General features: G+C 46.4%; 1 protein-coding gene across 6 annotated transcripts in view; it reads right to left on the reverse strand.

Moving 5' to 3' along the window:
* The window catches only part of Fam107b (family with sequence similarity 107, member B), a 206,371-nt gene that overhangs the window by 32,294 nt on the left and 150,178 nt on the right, over positions 1 to 23,899 (reverse strand). The window contains exon 2 of one of the 6 annotated variants that reach the window (XM_063276704.1): positions 2,848 to 22,975. The exons of 4 other annotated variants lie outside the window; for them this stretch is intronic. The gene's annotated coding sequence lies outside the window, so the exon portion shown is untranslated. One more of the 6 variants, XM_008771884.4, reaches the window with a different exon arrangement.

Here is a 23,899-nt window from a genome sequence, read left to right on the forward strand (position 1 = left end):
CACTGAAGACAGTATGGTGTACTGCAGGGTAAGAACACACCCACACCTACACTGTTACGTCCAAAGATACCCCAGTACTGACAGTTCCATGGAAACAGCCACCAACAAAAGGAAGCATCTACCTGTTCCTACAGCCGGGATTGGCTCTCTCCCAGCTCTCCCCGTAGGTCCTCTGAGCAGGACCCACCCTGCCCACCCTGCTCCTTACACTTCACACTGCCTCACCATGCTCCTGCCCTTCCTGAGAACTCTACCAAACGCCACCTGCACTCCTAACACCCCGACCTGGAAGGCAGCCTCCCAGACCCTCCCCATCCCACGCCTCTCCCATCGTGACACTGTTACCTGACAGTGACATGAGAAAAAGGCAACCCACCTCTGACTTATGCACTGATGCATCTCCACTGCAGAAAGCAAGTGTGCGTGTGTGCGTGCGTGCGTGTGTGCGTGTGTGCGTGCGTGCGTGTGTGCGCGCACCATGTTCAGATCAGAGGAGAACCTCATGTGTTGGTCCTAGCCTGCCTTTTATCTTGTTTGCTCTCCGGCCTTGTTTGAGGCAGGGTCTCACTAGCTTGGCTGACAATTTACGTCTCCCATTTCCGTGTGGGAGCACTGAGATTGCAGACACGGGTGCTATAGCATCCAGCTTTTATGTGGATTCTAGGGATTCAAACTCAGGTCCTCATGCCTTGTGGTTGGTGCCTTACTCACTGTGACATCTCCACAGCCCTCAGTTGTCACTGTTAACAGGAAAACAGTGCAGTCTGAGCACTTTTATCAAGCCTGTACTGTGTGGCCGTGATACAGAAAGTTTCCACAGGTCTTGGAAAACATTCATTTCTAGTTTATTTATTCCTGGAGGTGCCCACCCTGGCTGGGCCGGTTCACTACTGCAAAGCCCTGCTAACAATAGGTTTGCTATCAGTTCTTCGAAACTTGTAACAATAACTACATTAGTGATGACTGCTTGGTCTGCAAGTGGCTCGCTGAAATCCTACCCTATTACCAGGGAACTTTTGAGTGCTTACAGCATTCCAGGCATTGTTTGCAACACTTGGATTTCATCTCCTTTAAGCTCCCAGGTAGTTCTATGCAGAATGTATTTGTGTCCTTACTGAGGAGGAGTAGCAGAACTCAGGAGATTAGCAACCTACCCAAAGTCATGCAGCTTGAAATTCCAAAAGGGCAAAGTTCGTGTTTTAGCTCCCTGCACTTGAGTCCTGGTAACTCCCCTCCCAAAGGTTCCCCCCCTTGTCTGCAGCATCCTCTAGCATCCCTGAAAGCCCTGAGCTATGCACCTCTATGCTGAGGAATTCAGAACAGAACCCATAATTACTCACTTCCCCTAGCTAAACCCAGACGGTCACCCTTCCAAAACTCCAACACCTCTCCCTAGCTCTGACTAATTTAAATGTTTCACCCTGAGATACTAAAGGGAGTGTCCTGGCCTTGCTGCAGAGGCCAAAACCTGTAACTAACAAAAGACGGCTTGCTTTTAGTAAATGTATAATTTGAATTTCCAAAGAGCCAGAAAATAAGCAAAGTTGGATGGGAATTTCTAGAAGTTGACAGGGAAACCGTTAGAGAGGCCAGCTGGCTAACGAGCCCCTGCTCCTGATTTTCCCCGTGTTTCTGCCTCTGTTTGTGAAAGTGCAAAGTGGGTCCTGACTGCCTCTGTGAAAACAGGGAACAGGCAAAGGTGGAGGCCAGGCAGGTGGGACGCTGAGCTGGGCGGGGTTAATCTATCCTAGGGAGCAGACCATGGAGGCTGGGCTGCTGAACTTCCAAAACTGCATCCGCACCATAATAATACAGTGTCTGAGGAACTCAGATTCTTCTTCTAAAGGCTAAACAGAAAGGGCAGCCCAAATTAGTTCATGAAAGACCCAGAGAGAAAGGCCAGCTTCTCGGTAGTAAAGGTTCAACTGAACAACAACGGACCTGTAACTCTCACTCCTAAAGGCCATGCTGCTTTGAGTGCCATGTGAGCCCATTGACATAAGGACATTAAAAGTAAATCACCACAGCCAGAACAACACAGGGTCTGTGTCACAACATCACCGTGCAAACGGGCACACTCATGGAAACTACAATGGCCACTGCTCAGGTCAGGTGTGGTGGTGCAGGCCTCTAGTCCCAGAGACTCAGGAGGCTGAGCGGAGCAGGATCACAGGGTCACAGCTTGCCTCACTGTAAGCTGAGGGCAGCCTGGGTCATGTAATGAGATTTTGTCTAGGGTGGGGTAAAGCTCAGTGCCCGCCTAGTGTGTTCAGTGCCTCAGGTGCATCCCTGGTTCAGCTTAGGCAGACACAGTGGCTATGGACTTAGTGTAAACTGAGTCCATATGTGCTTACCCACTCATTTCACCAGGCAGGCTGGGCGGTACACAACACAGCTTCATTCACTCCCCCACACCCTCTAACTATCCAGGCAGCTCAATTCCTAAGGTCTGCCCAGGAGCATTCTCACCTTTGTTCTGCCACACAGACTTCTCCACTCAGAACAAAAGCCTTCAAGGGCTTTGGGGGCTAAGTTAAGGGAAGTGCAAAAGTTTGTCCGCATAAGAGTGCTGTTCTTTCGTAAAACTAAGCTAACCCCTAGGAGCCCTGAATACAAAATGAATTAAGGACCAAACTGTGTAAGGCAATGGGGAAAATGGTGGTCAGAAGGAGAGCTCTACTTACCTCTGTGAACAGACTGCGGCCATCCTAACAGGGCAGTTTTACAGAGAACTGGGGAACACAAAGGGGCAAGACCAGTGTGACTGATAAGGAGGCCACTTGGTCAGTGAAAGGAAATGCGGCTGGGTAAGTAGAGGAGCCACTAACATAGTCCTAGAGGGTTCACCTGCGAAGCAGCCAGTAACGGACACCTGGGATGATAGGTCCTTCAGAAGAACAAGGCATGATGGGAACTGTTACAGTAACAGACACCTGGGATGATAGGACCTTCAGAAGAACAAGGCATGATGGGAACCGTTACAGTAACAGACACCTGGGATGATAGGTCCTTCAGAAGAACAAGGCATGATGGGAACTGTTACAGTAACAGACACCTGGGATGATAGGTCCTTCAGAAGAACAAGGCATGATGGGAGCTGTTACACTAACGGACACCTGTGGTGATAGGTCCTTCAGAAGAACAAGGCATGATGGGAACTGTTACAGTAACAGACACCTGTGGTGATAGGTCCTTCAGAAGAACAAGGCATGATGGGAACTGTTACAGTAACAGACACCTGGGATGATAGGTCCTTCAGAAGAACAAGGCATGATGGGAAATGTTACAGGCACACAGACAGAGTAGCGATCTTCAATTTCTCTGACTGGGCCCAAGGCATGTAGGGAAAGTGACCAGGATCTAGGCTTGGGGTGTAGGGTGTGGGGTGTGAGTGTGTGTGTGTTTGGGGGGGGGGGGGTGGAGTCTGTGTTTGGCTCAGCATCACAGGCAGGCCAGGGTAAAGGTGCATTCAGTCATGGTTATGGTAATATAATAACCCTCTTTCCGATCTGAAAGTCTGAAAATCCTCTCAGGCCAGGGCTGCTTCCTAAAGACAGCTGCAACCTCAGGAAGGGACTAAGAGTAAATAACAGCCTCAGCTTCTTCAGGGAAACCACTAGGCAGGGAAACCACTAGGCAGGGAAACCACTAGGCAATTCTTGCAGTACGTTCTCTATTCTCCCAAGCCCGTGCTGAAATGGGTGGATAGTAAATGAGCCTATTTCCAAGTACAGTGATAACTACGATACTGTAAAGCATTTATGGTTGGTTTATGTACAGGCCTGCATGGTCTTCTCACAGAAGACATTATTAGAATATATGCAACTTTCCATCACCGAGCCATGCCACCGACACATCCTGGGAGTCACACTAGCAAAGCCACAGCAGAACACAAGCCTGGAGCTGCCCGTGTGATGATGTCTATCTCTGTCTCTCTCTGTCTCTGTCTCTGTCTCTGTCTCTGACTCTCTCTCTCTCTACTCTAGTGTGTCAGGTGTCAGATCCAGAGCTGTGGAGCCTTCCAGATCTCAGTAATCACTAATTATAGCATAAAAGATGTGAATCAAGGAAATGAAAACATGACAGACTGCTGCATTTTCAGGAGAGAGGCTGCCATCAGATCTGGATTCCTGCCCACACAGGACAAAAGCCTGGGAGCCACACTGCTTTAGGACAATGCTGCCTCAGCCACACAGCAGCCAAATATCCCTTCTAAACCCAGCAGTAAGCAGAGAGTGAGTCGTCCTGTTTCTGAAACCACTGCAATTTCCAGCCATAAAACTTCAGTGGCCACACTTGTCACCAGCAAATGACCCAGACACTAACCCACGGAGTGGCTGCAGCTTGTGTCAGGTCCTTTCCCAGCCATGGAGGAATGTCCTCATCACCACAGGACATACACCCTCTCCGTGCTCTTAGGGAAGGAGACAGTTCCACCTGCGCCAGAACAGAGGCAAGCAAAAGGCAAACGCTGCCCCAGCGTGCCAAAGTTCACCTCACATCTGAAAGGCTCGCTGCCTGCTATCAAAATCAAAGGAAAAGCTGGAGTCTCAGGGCTGCACTCATCTATCTGCTCAGTAGAAAATTTGAGGAGGGAAAAATAGTATTTCAACTCCAACTGGAGTCAGTGTTTTCCTTATAACACAACCTATAGATAAGGGAATAATAGGTTTACTGGGCATATGTGTTACACACACACACACACACACACACGACTAAGAACATTTAACTGTGCTCTGACTTTAAAAATGATAAGTCATATAAAGTTGGAAAGCACAGAAAGTATATAAAACAGACATCAGCATGTTACTACACACGTTCATATTTTGACAAATGAGGAGATTAAAATAGGCTAGTGGGGTGATTTGTAGGAATTAAGAGGGACTGTTCTTCAAATATGAATGGAAAATATGTAAATTGAGGGCGGGGTCCAGGACCAGGCAGAGTTGTCTAAGGTCAGCAGGAAGAACTGGCGACGTCAGCGTTTACCGGTCTGACTTGAATATGGTAGAAAGATTACTGACTACAGAAGGAAATGGGAATGAGGTGTAAGTGAAACTCCAGAATGACAATGATGTGCAGAGAGGCAGGGGTGTGGGGGGGGGTTGGTCCCCATGGGGACTCCCCTTCTCCTCAGAGGAGAGAGTGGGGGGAGAGGAATATGAGGGTGAGACTAGGAGGGGAGGGGCAGCAATCGGGATTTAAAGTGAATACATAAATCAATGGGGTGAACCACAGACAAAGTTAAAGGTCAGTATGCAGTGGGGGCCAAGGAGGAACATGGTCCATTTCCAGGCTACCCTGAGGCCCCCAGAAGTGGGAACAGGATCTCAGTCGCTAGTGACTCTCTGGCCGGGCTCAGCCACGTCCTGACAGGAATAGGTGGTGGGCATGAGGATGGACGGGATACCAGGAGTCCATGGGGCGCAGACGATATGGCAGGGCAAGCTCAGGAGAGACCAAGAGGAAAGGACAGTAGGAGGTGCGTGAAGGCGTCCGGCACACCCTGGAGCCACCCTTCCTAAGCACAGAAAAGTCCATCCAATGGGTGAGCTCTCGAAACTTTGGCCCTAGAGCAGCACCCTAGAGAGTAGAGTGGCCCACTCATCCTGATTTGAGGACAAAGTCACATGTCTTGTACAAGTAAGTCTTTAATCCACAGAAAATGCTAGAGCCACCCCAGCCATGACCAAATTGGGGCTTCTGGTCCCCAGTTCGTGCTGACCGAGGAGCTGTGACTAGCAACACATATGGCTAAGATGAGCCTCTGGGGAGCCAGAGGTAGAAGAGGAATGACAAGAGCAGGGTCTCTATCTCCAGCTTCCAGACCAAAGGCTTAGAGGTGTGACAGGCATGGTATCCTGTCCTAGGCTACAGGCTGGTGAAAAACACTTGGAGGTGGCATCTGACCACAGGATAGGAGCAGAAGTGGGCATGGAGCAGGAACAGAGAAAGCATGAACACAGGACAGGAGAAGAGCACACAGGGCAAGCTAAGACAGTGGCCACAGAAAGGCACTCACAACAAGGACCCGACACCTTGAAGGAACACTGCTACTGGAAACCAATCATCTGGCTGCAGAGAGACAAGTACAGGACTCAGAAGGCAGAACTCTGCAATTTAGTGGTCTCATATAACACAAGACCAGAACAAATGATGCAAAACAAACTCTTCCCAAAGCAGGCATACACCACCCCTAACACTACGAGAACAATTCAGTTGGACATGAAAACCTCATCTCTACTCGAAAGCAAGCACCCTCCGTGTCAGCTAATTAGCTATTTATAAAAGCAAACATTTGTCCTTGATGAAGTGGCTCCCTCACTCTGACAACACACCTCGTAGCTAAAAGTCAGACCTACCCACAGTCCTGGACGGATGCCACCGCGTCACCATCTGGCGCACGCTGAGTCACCTCTGACTACTTACACACACTATCCCCAACTACAGAAGGCCTTCACATCTGCCTGGTAATGTCACCCCGACTCCTACCATACACAGGCTCCGGGGCAAATTAGAAACGCACACCTCAGGGTGTGCTCACAATACCACAGTTCACTTAAAAATGTGGATCTTCGGGGTTGGGGATTTAGCTCAGTGGTAGAGCGCTTGCCTAGGAAGCGCAAGGCCCTGGGTTCGGTCCCCAGCTCCAAAAAAAAAAAAAAAAATGTGTATCTTCCTGTGGAATCCAATTACAAGGGGAAGACTAGACTTGAGCTGTGGGCCCACTTCTAATTACCATGTGTGCATTGGGTGAAGGTCCAATCTCTGTTCTCTCAAACAGGATGGGTTACTATGGATAAATTGTTAGAAAACAAATCTTTATCAAAGCAAAGACTGCAAAATTATAAGTGCAGAATCCTACACAGAAGTTGATTTTAGTGAAAGGTAAGAATGCTCTATCTCCTACCAAGCCAACACTAGGACACAGTCACCACACATGCCCAAGGATGCTGCCTGGCTCGTGTGTGGCTCTCTTGTATTCCTCCTAAGTTTATCACTGGACATGTGGGATTTTAAAAACAAATGCCCAGTGAGTTTATCTGTTCTTTCTGCCCCTCCTTCTGTACTTTAGCCTTCTCCCACACAGAAAACACTGCACAGCTGCCAATGGGAAAGGGGTCCCAAGACCTGCACGACATGGCTAGCATATTTCAGTGCCAGTATTGCTTCTTAAAAATAATAATGAAGTAAAAAAACAAAACCCAATTCACTGAGAACAGAATTCACTCACATATGCTCAACTGTCCCCTGGCCCCCACAACTCTTCTCCAAAAATCTTTTGTCTAGTATGTAACAAATGGCTGGGTAAAATTCCCTTAGGCATCTAATGTAAGCTCTCCTGGCTGAGTCTGTAAGAATGGGCCATTTGTTACAAAAACGTGGTAGATAAAACTTGCTCAGTATCTCAAAAGCAACCCATGGTTTTTGTTGCTTTTTCTATCTGTCCATCTCTAAAGAGAACACACAGACTGGTAGAAATGTGGAGGGGGATGATGGCATTTGGGACACTCTCTTTACACATGCGCTTGGTGAGTTCTGTTCTAGGCTTCTACAGATCAAAGGCCACCACATCCAGACTTCAGGACAGTAGCTGGGGATGACGACACAGGCCTTAGTCTTTGCAGTAAATAGACTGTGACATAGTTGACAGGACTGACACAGGAGACAGAAGGAAAAGCATAAGGACCACAATCCATCTCTTAGTAAACCCACAGGAAAGCAGTAGGTGACTGTATCCGTAAATCTCCATGAAACAAAGGAGATAAGGTGATGTGATACTTTAATAACATTGTATGTTTCCCCCCAGGTACCTCTACCCTTAACACAAGTTACCTACAGTCCTTTAAATTCTGCAAGAAGTAAAGAGATTGCTTTCTAATTTGTGCATTACTGGTCACGAGTAGCCAGGAGCAGGAAGTCCGGGTCCAGATCCATGTTATCCCAGAGATCAGAATAGTCTACACCACTCTGCACCCTATCTGTGCACAGCCGGAAAGGGAACACGGTATTCTACACTCACAGTGCAGCTTCCTGCTGGCCTTTCATGAAATAAATAAAACTTGTATCAATTTGAAGTATCACCCAGTTTCCCTCAAGACACTCCCAGAAGGCAAACGGCTCGTCACGTGTCATGCAGAGGATATCTGCTCTTACTTAGGAGTTCAGTGCAGTCCACAAACTCAGTCTGCTCTTTACCCATCTGTCTTCACTTTGCCAAAGCTTTCTCAGTCATTTCCTCGATGTTTAAAATAAAGTGAAGAAAATTCCAGAATAAACAAGTTCCTTCCCTATCATCGCTACACGTTTCCTTTGATGATTCTGAAATAATAATAGTTTATAAATATAACAAGTCTCTACTGGGGGCAGGGATCCATCTCAGAGGTGCTGCGAGATGGGGAGCTTGCCAAACTGTTCACTTTCTAGTCCCGTTTATAAAATAAATCACAGCAGCCCTCAGGGCTTATTTTCCATTCAGGAAGCCATTCAGAAGGCAAGAAAGCTAGGAACTATACTTTAGATAGAAGAAAAGGGTCATCTTGGAAAATCCTGTCACAAAAAGAAATTTTAACTACTGGGGTCGGGTGGGAGAGATGGCTCAACAGGTAAGAGGGTTTGCTCCTATCCCTATCAGAATTCAGTTTCCAGCACACATATGTGGGGACAAGCTCATAAGTGCAGTCCCTGCACTTCCATCCCAAGTGAGCTCAATGATCTCCCCTGCACTTCAAGTAATGATCTCTCAACCACATTCCTCCAAAAAGACAGGACATTTTCATTTAAACTCAGGCAAAACCTAAGAAGTCTGTTCCCACGTTTTCTCTTAGGGCTGCTCTTGTTTGAATCTGAAATGTTCACCACAGGTTCATACGCCAGAACATTTGCTCCCCAAATGGAGGGGCTGTCTGGGTAAGTTATGAAGCCTTTAAATTCCAGGCTTAACTGTGGGAAGTAGGTCACTAAATATGGACCTTGTGATTCTGACTCTCAAAGCAACCTCACACTCTCATCTCCCAGGGCAAAGCCATTCAAACCACCATATCTCCCACCACCCCAGAACAAGCTGCAATCCCTCTGAAACTGCGAGTCAAAGAACCTTTCCTCCCTCAACTGGTTTCCGTGGGGGAGTCTATCTCAGCAACAAGATAGGAACTCATTCAAAGACAGTGTCAGATTATAATGAAAATAAAACTTATTGTCTATTAATTTCCATGGCCTCTCATAAAAATGCACCCCAACACAAACATCTGAAAACTATCTACAGTGTAGCAAGCCTTAAACTCAAAGGAGCAAACAAACTAATTTTTGTAAATTGTTCCCTTAGTTTTCAGCTAAAATAGTTACTTACTGATACAACTTTAAAGACCAATTAAAGTGCAGCTCTCTCCTAAGTGGTGCACGCTTGTTAAGTGCCATTGTAAACGGCCACAGCAGCTGCTAGGTTTCCAGAAACAACAAAACGTACTACACTGTCCTAGAAACAGCAAAATCTGAGAATCACGTTACTATTCAAAAAACAGGTTTCTAACGGCCCTGAAATATTGAATATTTACCTTCAAACAGGACAGTACCTAAGAATCTCACACTTGGAATAAATCAGGTAGAATCCATGAGAGCTGAGTGGATTATTGGTCAGCACCCACCTCCACACTCAGCCTGACAATCCTAAAACTGCTCTCCAGAGCATAGCCAAACAAACACAAAGTTTACCTGTGCCAACACAGGCATTCCTGTATTCCAGACCCATTCTCTAACACAAAAAGCACAGCGGCAACAGAATTTCAAATTCAAGGTGGGATAAATTTATGTCTTTAATTCCAGAACTTGGGAGACTAAGACAGGATGATCAAATGTTTCAGGCTAACACATGCACATGTACACATACACATACACACACACACACACACACACACACACACACACACACTCGTGCGCGCGCACTCACACATATCTTATTGTGCCTACTTGTAAAAGCTAATTATGTTGCCCAAAAACCTGTTTACATGAGAGGGTCTGCATGTAGCTTCTGAGAACCTGCCCCCAGTTTGTTCTGATTGGTAAATAAAAATGCCAACAGCCAATCACTGGAAAGGACAGACAGAGGTGGGATTTTAGGATTTCCCTCCTGTCTTGGGACCAGGAGGAGAGGAAGGAGGAGGTCCATCACACTTTAGGAGGGAGGAGACACAGAGGCCGCCAGGGGGTACAGAAAGAAGCAAGGAGAACACCTCCAGTCTCTAGGCTAAGAAAACACGGCCCAAAAGGCAGACTAGTTGGAGTTAAGAACAGCCAAGGTGGAATATAGGAATTAGTAAGTAGGATCTCGGAATTGTCAGTGAGAGGTAGATTCTAGCAGTGTGGGATTAGGCCGTTAACTAGCTATTGTGCTGTTTCTGACATATTAAAATGTAAAGGGTGTGTGTGTGTGTGTGTGTGTGTGTGTGTGTGTGTGTGTGTGTGTGTGACTTCCATTTGGAAACTTCAACCATTGAGGCAGGAAGCAACCCTGTGAGAGCATTTATTAACTAATTATTAATGCAAAACCTTATAGCAAAACATTAAGGAGTAGGGCTGTAACTCAGTAGCAGGGCAAGGCCCTGGGTCAGGTGGTCTGGGTGCAGAAGTTTGGCTGCAGGGCTTGAGAGATGGCTCAGCTGAGTCTGAATTCCCAGCATCCATGCAACAGAGAGGCTAGTGGGTCAGTATGAATGGGCCCCAACGGTTATGCCCACTTGTAGTTCTGTCATCCTATTCTGCTTGTGACTGTTCCAGTGATCCACCAGCAAGATGGCAGAGAATCCTCTGAAACCTAAAACCAGCTAGCCTGGCATACACATTAGAGACCAAGAAAGCCTGTCTCCAACAATGTGAGGACAGACCCCAAGGTTGTTCCCTGGCCTCCACATAGGCACTGTGGTACACATTTGCCCACATAAACACATGTGCACACACAGGCATACACACATCATATACACTATTTACACAAGAAAGAAAGGAAGAAAGAAAGAAAGGAAGAAAGAAAGAAAGGAAGAAAGAAAGAGAGAAAGAAAGAGAGAAAGAAAGAAAGCCCGCCCTCAGTGCTCCATGTAAGAACATAAAAATTATTTTAAATGTTGTCATTCCCTAAATTCTTTTCCAAGCAAACTATTGGCAGTATAAATGTTGTGTTGTGCATATAAATTAAGTCAGATATACAAGTTCGTAAATAAAGCAGAATTAGAAAGTCAAAGAATCCAATACACAAAACACCCTGAGTGCCACTGGTCAGGACTAATGTAATTTCCAGGTCTGAAAGTTAACTGAATTACTTGCTTCCTAGAGTTCAGAACCAAAAGGTTACATATTTTTTATTTGCAAGAAAAAAAATAGCATCCAATTTTCCTCAAGGGAAAGGACAAAAACCCTAGCATGCTAGTCTAGAAGACAGTTCCCACATGGCTTAGATAAGGAACAGAGCAAAGCAGACAATATCCATCATTCATCCACACACATGCAAGGGCAATGAGCACATGGCTATTTTCCTAATTTCTATTTTTAAAAAAGCTGTTAAAGGCCAGAGGCACAGATTATGCCTGGCCTTCAATTCACTTCTCCCAGTATCTTAACTTCATACCAAGACAGATCTCACAATAATGTATTCTGCAGAATTTCCCCAAATACCATTTCCGTCTGAGACAGTAACTCACTGAGACTGAGGAGTATTCAGCTCTCCTCAGGGATGAAGAACTAGAGAGCCCATGCCCTGCTGCTTGGCTAGTGTGAGAGGGGGTTCCCAGGCCACAGGACCCCTGGGGCTCCAGTAAACTAAGGACAAACATACCACACGCTTGTGACTGCACAGGGTGAGCTGGTAAGACTACAGGATGGAAGGGCCTACAAGACGCACACTGTCTGCGATGTACCTGTTTGAGGACAGAAAACAAAGCAGGTGAAGAGGGACCAAGGCCTCTGCAGGGCTTTCCAGAGAGGAATCTGGGGAACAAGAAAGGCCAAGTACAAGAAGGGACATTAATGGAAACCAGGCCAGGGAGGGAGCAGAGGCAAGACCACACTTGGACTCACCCTTGCACATGGAGAAATAGTAGCCTCAGACCACTAGAAACCAACTCTTGTAGAAAATGTCTAGAGTCATCCCTTTCAATGCAGCCTAATACAGACCTAGATGTGCCTGGGGACATCTACTTCTGGCATCACTGCAGGTGACTACGCCAGCCAAGTGTTTTAAAATGGATGCCCATTCGACATAAGACATACTGTTTAAGGTCCATACTGTTTACAATTGCAGAAGATGTCTGTCCAGGTTGGCCGTTTCAATTCTAGCTTATTGCTGACAGATCTTTTGTGACTCTTCTGGGTGTGAGATACTAGAATAAACCTCTGTCCTCAAAATCAAAGACTGTTATTATCCGGTGTATATCAAATCTGGGTTCGGAGGGATGGGTCGATAGAACACGCCGCTCAGCTTCAAAATACCTTTGCTGTGCTGTCCCGTAACTGCATGTAAAGTTTCCAGAAGACTCCCTGGACATGACTGGAAAGCAGAGTGGACACCAGGCGAGCCTATGTTCACGCAGAGAGCTTTGCAGCACATGCTCTCACTGTCTAGCCCACCAATGCTGCCAGCTGTTTATTGAGTGTTCGCTCTCCCCAGGCACATGGTGGGCGAGTGACTGCATTGCTGTAAATCCACTGAAGGGCACCATTCCTATTCAACAGCAAGGAAACAATTCAGGCAGCTCCTTTACTTGCTTGATGAACTGCAGACCCGGAAGGTAGACCCAAACGGTGGAATTCCAGGGCCCATGCTCTCATACTGTGTCTCGATTTAAAGAACTAGAAAGAGAAAAGTGGTCACAAGGCAAAAGTTTCCCAGGAAAAGAAGCGAGGATAGATCCCTTGGCTAACAAGAGAGTCAGGGTCTCACTTAAGATCCAGATATATGTAACCGAGAACTGAATGTACTTCAGGGCTAATAAGTGACAAGGGACATGAAATGCAGAACCACAGGGCAGACCACAGAACTCTGAAAACAGGATATGGGTGCAGCTTCTGAGCTCACACCACCTACTCTGAGCTGCCCTTCTGAATTTCAGTGTGTCTTCATCTCTGTGCTGTCACAAGTTGGCTGCACTGCTCTCCGCCTGTCTTTTGATTTAGGGGTTTTGTTTATTTTTTGTATTTTTCTAGAAAAGGGTCAAGAAACATTGTGGCCAGACACATCACTCCACCCAATCATAAAGATAGGGTGGATGGAGGTGGAAGACTCACTTGCAGTTACCAAGCAGCCAGGGAGGAAAAGGAAAAGTTCACACTAGAAGCAAGCTACAGAGGGGAGGAAAAGAAACCGAGTCCTCTGCTTACTAGAAAGATCTTCTGAATTTCAGCCTTGTGGGAGGGACACCCTGCCATCACAAAGCCACTTCTTAGGAGCCAGGCTTTTAGATGCTATGGTTTAGATGCCATTCAAAGAGCATGATGAGGCTTTCTCCCTAAGAGGCCCTTGGATATCACTGCCCTTGGGGAAAGGGGGTCAGGATGTGTGGAACAAAGATAATAGAAACACATGAACAAAAGCCACCTTATAAAGGAACTCCCTGCCACTCCCACAGATCACAGCTTGCAACACAGATAAACACCAGCTAAGGGGAACAGGCTAGACAGGGCTCTCTGAAGCTCACTCAGCCCCATGGAGATAACCCCACATCCTCCAGAGCACAGCCAGCTTAGTGTCAGAGGCCCACTTCAGGAGGCAGGAAAGCTCTACAGGGGACCCAAAGACTGGAAGGACAGATTCCTGCTGCCAGCCAGACCTGGGAAACCTCAATGCATAATCAAGTGAACACAGGAACAGCCCAAAGGGGAAAGCAAGCAGTAGTCCGTGGGAATGCTTTCTCATCCCACGGCACTCAGACCACGGGGTCTTCCGTCCCCTTCACCATGAATAAAGACATCTTGGGCATGGAAATAATCTGCACATGGTGGCCTCCAAATAAAATGATGACCCACATAAAAACCTCGCTCTTGAGTTCCACAAGCAACACAAGCATGGGGCACTCCACATGGAGAAGCAACTCTGAGGACCCCAGATCCCTCCCGCTGGCTTTGCTCCCTCATGCCTGTTTTCCCAGAAGTCGATGAAAACAAGGCTTCCCACACCAATTCTCTTCAGGCTGGAAAGTAAAGGGCTCAGCTCTCCTTCCTCTTCCTCATTCCCTTACCTCCTTTTCTAACTGGTCCTAGCCAGCTATGTCTTAAAAGGTTGGTGAGCTCCTAGGAGCTCCCAGGAAAGACCCCTGTCTCCTAAGAGAGTCCAGAAGAGCTACAATAACAGAGACCGTGGCAATGTGATGGACTCAAGTTTCCAATATTAGCAGAGCAAACAGTCAGTCATCTAAAACAAACCCAGACAAGAGAGCTCAGGGAACCACAGTGTAGTCTCCTTTAGAATTCAAACAGTAAAAATGCAAAGAGATCAGCCAGGTCTCGCCAATGACGATCAACACACCATGGGAGCCCCTGTGGGACAAATCGTCAGTCAGGATCTTCACCCACACATGCAGTAAGCATCAGTGCAACCATGTGCATGTAAGCTGGGTGTCTGTGCCATCGACCACAGCCACATCACTGTTTCTGGAGTCCACAAAGGCTCTGTTACTAACTATACCTGGACAAACCAGTCAAGTCTGGGCAAACACTAACCCTGTGCCAGTTTCCTTCCTGCTCTCCACCTGCTACTAACAAGTGACCCTGGGTCCCCCCTGGCTTGAGCATAGTGCTATTCTCAGCCAACAAACAATTCTTAAATAGCAGGCTTGTGAGAAGCAGCAAACGCCCTGGACAAGATCAGTTCTCAGCCACAGTGCTCTCTCCTGGGCTTGGGTGACCAGTTCTAGTTGGTCATGTGCTAGAGTCCTGACCTGCAACAGCACTGCTGCCTCTACCACTCCCTCCCTCTCACCTCCACACCCACCATGGGCCCCTGAAGACCTCCCTTCTCTGCACAACACCTCCTTGCATCTAAGAACCCACTCTGCCACCTTCCCATGGAGTCTAAATCACTGACCACCTTGATTACGCCACAGATCAGCTCTTGTGTCACTCCTAAAATCCATCCTTTTGACCCCTAACCCAAAATGCAACAGCATTTGGAAGTGGGACATTGTGAAGGAAATACAGAGTGGAGCTTTGTGATGCCTTCACACCCATGAAGAAGGGATAAAGAAAAGGGTTTTACTCTTCCCCTTTGCCATGTCAGGATACAGCAAGAAGTTATCCGTGAACCTGAGGCAGGCCCTTCCTAACTCTACACCTGACAGGACCTTCTTCCTGGCCTGCTCTCACTTAAGCCACTCATCATCTCACAGTCCAAACTAACAGCCACCCACACTTTTATGCCCAGAGGTGTCCGTCCCCTCCATTCTTCAATTAACTTTTACGGTGGATAGTTTTATGTCAAATTGACACAAGCTAATGTCATCTGAGAAGAGGGAGCCTCAGTTAAGAAGATAGGATCAGGCTGTGGGCCAACCCGTGGGACTTTTCTTGATTCATGGTTGAAGGCCCAGCCCACTGTGGGTGGTCCTGGGTTCTTGGGTTGGGAGGAAAGCTGAGCAGGCCATGGAAGGAAGCCAGTAAGCAGCATCAACTCACTCTACGGCCTCTACATCAGCTCCTGCCTCCGGGTTCCTGCCCTGGCTTCATTTGATGAACAGCAAACGAAGTATAAGCACAAGAAACCCTTTCCTCCTAAGCTGGCTTTTGGTTCTGATGTCTTATCACAGCAGTAGAAATCCTACCTTACCTAAGGCTGACCCCAAAGCTCCAGACAGAGCCCTGTGTCTACTCTTATCTCTATATTTACCACTGTTTACAGCTAGCCCAGCACACCAGGCCCAAATCTGAGAGGAATCCTCTTGAGTACTAATGAGATCGAAAGTCTCATGCCATTGGAAAGCCATGTCAATAGTCATGTACAAAGTCACAGCAAGACGCCATGCTGGGGGAGCACACACGGAGAGTACCGTTGATACCTGCACATGGACATGGTGCCTGCACTTTACCTGCTGGCTCATTCAGGGTCAGAACGCAAAGATGAGAGCTCTTGAGTTCCCGCAGGAAAGGGGCATCTCACACATCGCACAGTTCTAGGCAACATCAAGTTCTTACTCTCTCTTGTGCGCTGTTAGAACCAATAAATGTCACGAGTCTGCAAAAGACTCAGGTCATGGTGACGCTTGGGATGCCTCAGTCACCCACCATGAGGACAACTCGTGTTTTATTCTCATGTTTATCCACAAAAACACATTTCTCTTATATTTATTTACAAAAAACCTCCCATATATATTTAGCCACAGGAAGTCATGCAGCCCTAGAAGTCAAAATGGAGAAACAGCAAAGAAAGTTCTCAACCACATAAAGAAATGCCTAGGCTTTCGTCTCTAATATGAGAAACTATTTCTAACACATAATATGTTTAGACTTTCTACTAGATAAACAAGAACTTGTCTCTTCCACATAGGATTTCAAACTTCATCATTCTTCCTCGGCAATAAAGCCATCACCATCTCAGTAACCAGTAACTTCCGTCTCCTGTTCCTATTTGTATTCTCGGTAGTGGCAAGCACATGGGGTAGGTATGATAAGGCAAGACCACGTGTGACAGCCAACAATGCTGTTTTAAGTTAGAGGTCAAGGGACAAGCTCCTTTAGGTCCTGTGTGACTTCAGAGCATTTATAAAATACGAGGGTTAGGGAGAGGTCTCAGAACGGGAAATACTTGCTGAGTAAACAAGGATGGAGCTCAAATTCCCAACACGCTGTAAAGCCAGGTGGCCATTCATGTACCTGTATCCCAGGCACGGTGGGGTTCGGTGGAAGGAGAGGCAAGTGTGTTGTTTGGGCTTACTGGCTACCAGGCTAGCTCAGGCCCAGGAAGAGACCATGTCAAGGGAATATGAACATGGTGGGGAATGACAGAGTAGGACTTCTGATATCCTCCTCTGGCCTCCCTCCAGCCCTCCCCTTTACACACACACACACACACACACACACACACACACACACACACACACACAGAGTTGTGAGTTCTCTAAAGTACCATCCCATGTTGACTCCAATGCTAATTGCTGAAAACTCCCTGGGCTATTACTGCAGTGACACACTTCAGAGACACGGTTGGGGTATGAATTTATAGAGAAATATCAAATGAATCACCCACACATAAAAAACAATTTCTCTCCATTTAAAAAGCCATGTTGAGCCACATGACGTTAGCAAAAGCGCACAGACCAAGCGTCTGACAATTACTCTCAAGGACTATAAATAGGATGTTTTTGAAATTCGTCAGCTATGCGTGCTGTTCTCCTCAAAGCACATGCGTGCAACATGTTCCACAGTACACAGGCCTCTTAGTTTCTAGCAGAAATGGACTAGAGTGAAAAACGACAGTCCTGTTAGAGTCACAGATCTCAGTCACTAACTGTGAAACAGGAAGCACACGAAGAATTGTAATTTAGGGCACTGAAAGCAAACAAGCATTCTCTGGGCACATCTGAGGAGTGCTGCCACAAAGCCAAATGTGCTTTTATTTTACCACAAGCTGTCTGAATCATGCATCAGAGAACAAACCGTATCCAAGTGGATACAGTTCTCCATGCTGATCCTCCGTGCCCCTGGAACACGGTAACTAGTCTAGTGAGCAGCTTTGGGGCAAGTTCTCTGAGCTTCCCGGGCTGCACACAGAAGGGATGCCTATAGCCTTAAGGAACTAAGGCTAACCTCAGCTACCTTCTCTCTTCCTCCTTCTCTTACCAGAGGGGGTGACTTAGGGCCTGAATTCCTCCCCACCTACCATCCACACACTTCCCCAGAGGTACCTTCAGAAAGCCTCAGGTCTAGAACTGCCCAGAGTATGGAAAAGGGGACAAGTGGTTCTCAGATGGCCCCAGGTCAATTCCCTGGTGATGTTTTTTTTTTTTTTTCTTTTTTTGGTTCTTTTTTTTCGGAGCTGGGGACCGAACCCAGGGCCTTGCGCTTCCTAGGCAAGCGCTCTACCACTGAGCTAAATCCCCAACCCCCCTGGTGATGTTTTTAAATATTTAAAGGCTAAGTGGTGATTTTATGAAATAAAAATGATCAGAGGAATGGTCTGCTTTTTTTTTAAATGTGATTTGGCCCAAGACATGTATTAAAACATACTATCAGCTCAAATCTACCTAGGCACCTTCTAGGACTCTCAAAGCATCTAACAGCCCAAAGCTCCTTTAATGCCTTTTTAAAAGCTGAGAGCAATTACCGATTTAAAAATATCATACAGCTCTTCAGGGTACATGGAAGGCCCTGAAAAAAATGTTTATGGGCAATAAAATATGGTATTCCTTTGACAAGAAAAAAAAGATTAAAATAGTAAGAGGGATGGATGGGAGGGAGGCAGGAACACAGGATGGGTGGGTACCAGCACGCTTTCTGTTGTTAGCATAATCAGGTATTTGTGATCTGGTGAGCAGGGAATGTTTCTGCTTTGGTGAAGTCAAGTCAGTTATAGTCCTATATCATGCATTGGAAGCATTTAGCATTCACATAAACACCCAGGTATTAGGGTGTTTTCTAGTGTGAGTTTAGACTCTAAGTAACCACCATTAGCTGTGCAGTCTCAGGAAGGCTCCCTGAACATCTGAATGTTAGATTACCCACCACTGCCCTATCCCCTCAAAAATGAAGACTAAATCAGGTGACTTCCTCTTTCTGTGGCTTTTGTAAGCATTACTTTACAATGTCAAAATCCTTTATCATTTCAGATTTCTTTTTTAATACCTTATAGTCAGAGCCAAGATTTACTTGACACCAATTGTCTAGTCAAAAGCATGATCTGTAGTTAAGGCACTGTGGGAGGGACGCCCAACTCTGAGAACCGTCATGACAATGATCCTCGTCACAATGCGGTTTCCAGAAGCACGCTATGGTACACCAAGAGAATGGTCATCCACACAGGAGGAACCGACATATTTCCATGCCCTTCAAAAGCTGAGGGTATCCCCAGATTCGATTGCAGCATCAGCGTGCAGCATGCTGGTAAGGTGAGCCAATTTCATTTGCTGTGGCACGGTTCTTTAAAAGGAGTGCTCTCTTCCCTGGAAACACGGTAGTAATCCATCTTTCCAAACCACTCGTAAGACTCAGGTTGAAAACTGCAATTTCTCCTGTGTTTTGAAAGAACTAAAACAAAATTATCTCATATCTCATCTTTATCATTCTGTGTGTGTGTGTGTGTGTGTGTGTGTGTGTGTGTGTGTGTGTGTGTGTGTGTGTACATACCTTATCCTGTGTACATTCAGGTACATGTGAAGGCTAGAGGTTGATGTCAGGTGTCTTTCACAATCACTACCTACCTTATTCATATTTAGAGTGAGCCTGGAGCTCATCAAATCAGCCTGACTGGCTGGCCAGTGAGCACCCATGATCCTCCTCCTGTCTCCTCAGAGCACACAGGGTGCTCTGGGGTTTATATGGGCTCTGGGTCTCACATTCAGGTCCATACACTTATACAAGTACTTCACCAGGTGAGCCGTCTCTCAAGCTCATCATTCTCTTTTTTTAAAGAAGTTTATATCGTGTGTGTGTGCAGGCATGCTATGTGTGTGTATGTATGTGTGCCATGTGTGCTGGTGTCCAGAGAAGCCAGAAGAAGACATTAGGTGCTCTAGAACTGTCATTAAGATGGCTATGACTCACCCAACATGGGTTCTGAGAACTAAGCGTGATCCTTTGAAGACAGGTAAACACCCTTAGCCACTGAGCTATCTCCCTAGCACCCCCTTATTAATGTCATACCTTTCCTAAGAAAAGTCTGGTCATACATGTCCATACACAGCAGAAAATCTCAACTGGTTCCTGAAGAAGATAATGGACAATGGGCTGTTCCGCCACATGGGTACTGCACCTTATAATCCTATGCTCTAAGCTCCTACGCTGTGTGGTATAAGCAGCATAAACACACGGAGTTAATATTACTCTCAAACTCAACTTACAGTCAAAATAACCTGACACAACATTCATAAGTACGTTATGATGCATCTGAGGTTAAGAATATTTGCATGCCGTAAATGGAAAACCCAGCTATTCTGCTTTTCTCCATTGAGTTCCCACTGTCCTTAAGGGTCCTACATCGAGTTTACTGGACACTTGGCCATTGCAGGTCTCATCTCCCCCTTGCTAACTTGCTCATTAAACAGTCTCCAATGAACTACTTAATTCAAGGAACCATCACCAATAGATGCTAACACTAGGAGAAAGGTAGATGGGGGATCCACAATGAAAGATCAAGCTGCCAACACAGAAACCAACCGATCAATGTTCACATCGCTGGGAGTGACATTGGACATTGCCAGGCTGATGCAACGTGAAGCGGTTGTCACTACCAACAACTCAGCCCTTTCTAAAGAGCTGGCCATGAACCCAGCAGAACCGTGGTGCTGTTCTAGCTTACAGACCCACAAGAACTTGTGGAACAAGTTTTGAGAACACACTGTAGTCCAATCAAGGAAGTGGGCCTTTCTACTAGACCAACATGGTTTCCTCAACAAACAGCAGCACGAGGCAGAAGGTACTGAGGAAAACAGCTCTGCTGGATGTATCAGGCCTTCAGAGGTGGAACTGTCTCATGCAGCCCTGGTACATTTTAAAGACTTGGCCTCAAATCAGGCATAACCATTCTGTTTGAAGTATTTCTTAATACTGTCATGTTATTAAGAAATGAGGCCAATATGAAGACAGAGACAAATTCAACAGATTTCTGAGCCTCCCCCACATCTTGCCTGAGTTTTCAGTTGACATCACCTTCAGCCACTCCTCGGGGGAAAGGGCAGGCCTGGCCTAGCAACAGAAATAAGCAAAGATGGTGTGCTCTACCCAGTAGAGGGGACGCCTCTGAGACCAGAAAAGCCAGGGACAGTCCTGGGGATTACCCCAACAGGAAACTTAGAGATCTTCCCACCAGATACTTTTGAAAATAAGCTTGTAGCAGACCAGGGTTTTAACTGAAACTTATTCTTGTAGAAAGAACAGCAGTGCTCCAAGCAGAAAGGTCAGAGTGGAAGTGAAAAGATGCTGGGAGTTGAGAGAAAGGGAGACAGCAATGCCGAAACGCTACTTAGATTTTGTCTCTTGAACAAGGCTCCACTCTAGCAGCTCTACTTCTGGAAGCTGGGGGGAGGGGGAGAGGGAAGGAGGGGGTCGAGGGGGTGGGATTTGATTTTTGTCTTTTCTACCGTCTTCAGAGTCTAGCATCATACTCACTGATCTCTTAAGGAAAAAAAGCAGACTCTGCAGTTGAAATAAGTCAAAGGAAAACTTTTAAACTAAAATTGTTACTTTTTTTTCTTTTTAAACCAGATACTCTAAAAAGAAGTGCAGGGCTTCGGCTGTGAACTAGTAAGCTGGACTGTACAGAAGCGTCGTTAAAGATGGAGGGTATACTACCTCTCAAAAGCTGGCGTAACAATGCTTCAACTCCGTTTTAGAGACTCGGAACGGTGTGGAACTAGCAGAGTGTCTTAGCAGAGACCAAGGCTGGGATCTGGGTGTAAAGCGTGTCCTTATTCCAGCTCACTGCTGTTAACAGGGCCACAGCTTAGCAGTGCTGACCCAGGATAAACACATGTGACCAACTCTGAGCTAATGGTGTGAATGAATTGTTGAAAATGTTTTCCACAGCTCCAGAATACTTGTAATACATAAGGAATCCTTCGTTGATACAGGAGATGAAATCTTCTAATCGGAATGCCACATAGATAGAAAAAAAAACTGTTCAAATATGTACTTGGCACAAAGAGGAGAAAATACATTAATATCTAATACAATTATATAATCATCTTTAAAAATGTATGATACTTAATTAAATTCCATCCAGTAACTGTAAAGTCATAAATAGCCTCGGGGACTTCAGGCAAAAAATGTATTTCTGGCAAACACCATATTTAAAACGTAACTCAAGCATGCAGGCTCCGCCTAATGGCATAATTATGTGCCTTTAATCTGGTGCCACTGTGATGCTAAGAAAATTGCCCCATAGAAGGATCCCTTTAAGACACCATAATCTCCACACGGTAAAGCCAAATGGAAAATTCAGGACAAACATTTTTCTTAAAGCTACAAATTCAGATTTATCTGCAAGCCTATTTTCCCTACCCCAAGTCTCAGCCCTCTCTGAAGCTGAGACGTGCGAGCTTTAACTATGGAGTCAGAAGAGCCCAGGGGGATCCGGGGGATGGTGAAGTCTCTCACCCGGGCCAAGCCTTTTAGTCTCTTGGCACTTTAGACTCCTCCTTGGTCAAGCACCAACCACAGACCCATCCTCACAGAATCACTTATAGATCACAAGAGATAACGTTTACGGAGCCTTGCATTAGTGAATACTATTATTTTCATTAATATCGTCTTAAGGTACATCCTAACAATGGTTTTCCTATCAGTACAGAGTGTATCTTTCTAAGAAAGGCCAAGAATGCCCCTTAAAAGCATATGGATTATAGAACAATGGATAAACACATGACAACCCAGTAGGGTATACCGTATGATTCCATTTGTCCAAAATTTCTGAAATGGCAAAACTCCATGGAGACAGAAGGTGAGCCCTGGTTGCCTAAGGCTGAGGAGGGGAATGGGAGCTGACTGTGGAATCTAAAACTGAACCAGGACGATGGCTGCCAAGCCTACAAACTATGAAAAGTGTAACTATACATTGATAATGGGTACATTTAATGAAATGTAAAATAAACATCAACGAAGGTGTGCTGTGAAAGAGCCGACTTTTCAAAGTATTCCCGTGAAACTTCACATCCATCTGCCGTCCTCATGCAGACTCAGACCGTGGAGCGAGCGTGAGATGAAAAGGCAGTGTTTCGGGTGGGTCCTGAACCCAACACCCCAGCCTCTCCCAGGACAGCTTCTTGCCTCCTCTACTCCTTGGTTTCCTCATCTGTGACACAAGAATAAGGCAATACTAATCTCCAAGGCTACAGTGTATTGTAAAGATAATTCCAGCCAGTCTTTCTCATCCAGTAAATGACATCACTGTTTGCCTGGTGGCTGGGACCAGGTGTCACTCGTGATTCTTTTGCTAGCTAGTATCAACTCCAAATGATTAGCCAGTCACTGCAGCCCTCTCCTCAAAACACATCATCCAGTACTTCCATACAGCGTCTCCTTTCGCTGACCTTCCTGCGTCTGTGTTGGATCCTCAGACACCACGATCCACAACAGAGCCTGGCATAAAATGCAAGGCCATCTCTTCCCCCCCTGCGCAGGTCCCTCCCCCAGTGTCTGCACTGGCCAGTTTCTTCACCGTAGGTCCTTATTGGAAGCCTTCCTCCCTACCTAGCTCCGTCCACTTTAGCCTCCTGTGGCTCCCTTTACAGCTCCTGTGGACCTCAGGCCCTTTTCTCCACTTGGGAGACTGCAGTGGGCTACACAGGCTTATTGTCTTTGTTCAAAGTTCAAACCAGGACCCTCGCCCAGTTAAAAGCATAGTTTCCTCTCCAGCAGGTTGCAGCCCCCAGCCGGACTTGTTTCTCTGGCAGCACAGTGAAGAGCTGCCTGTCATTTACTGTCTGTCAGCCCTTAGCATGCTAACTGCACACAACAAGACTCTGGTCTGTTCACTCCCCAGGTCCTCGAGCCTGCCACATGGACCAGCATTGCGAATGCTGAATGCGCAACGTTTGCTCCACTCCACAGGACACGACCAACACCCGGGAGTCGGGAGGACTGTGTTGCTATCGCTGTCTTTCACACATAAGAACATAGGATCCCTAATGGCCCATGTCAAACTTGAGTCTATGACATGCACACAGAGTAACTGAACTGGGCTCACCACAGCAGGACCAAAAGAAGTGCACGGTGT

The sequence above is a fragment of the Rattus norvegicus genome, chromosome 17 (assembly GCF_036323735.1).
Source record: "Rattus norvegicus strain BN/NHsdMcwi chromosome 17, GRCr8, whole genome shotgun sequence".
Lineage (NCBI taxonomy): Eukaryota > Metazoa > Chordata > Mammalia > Rodentia > Muridae > Rattus > Rattus norvegicus.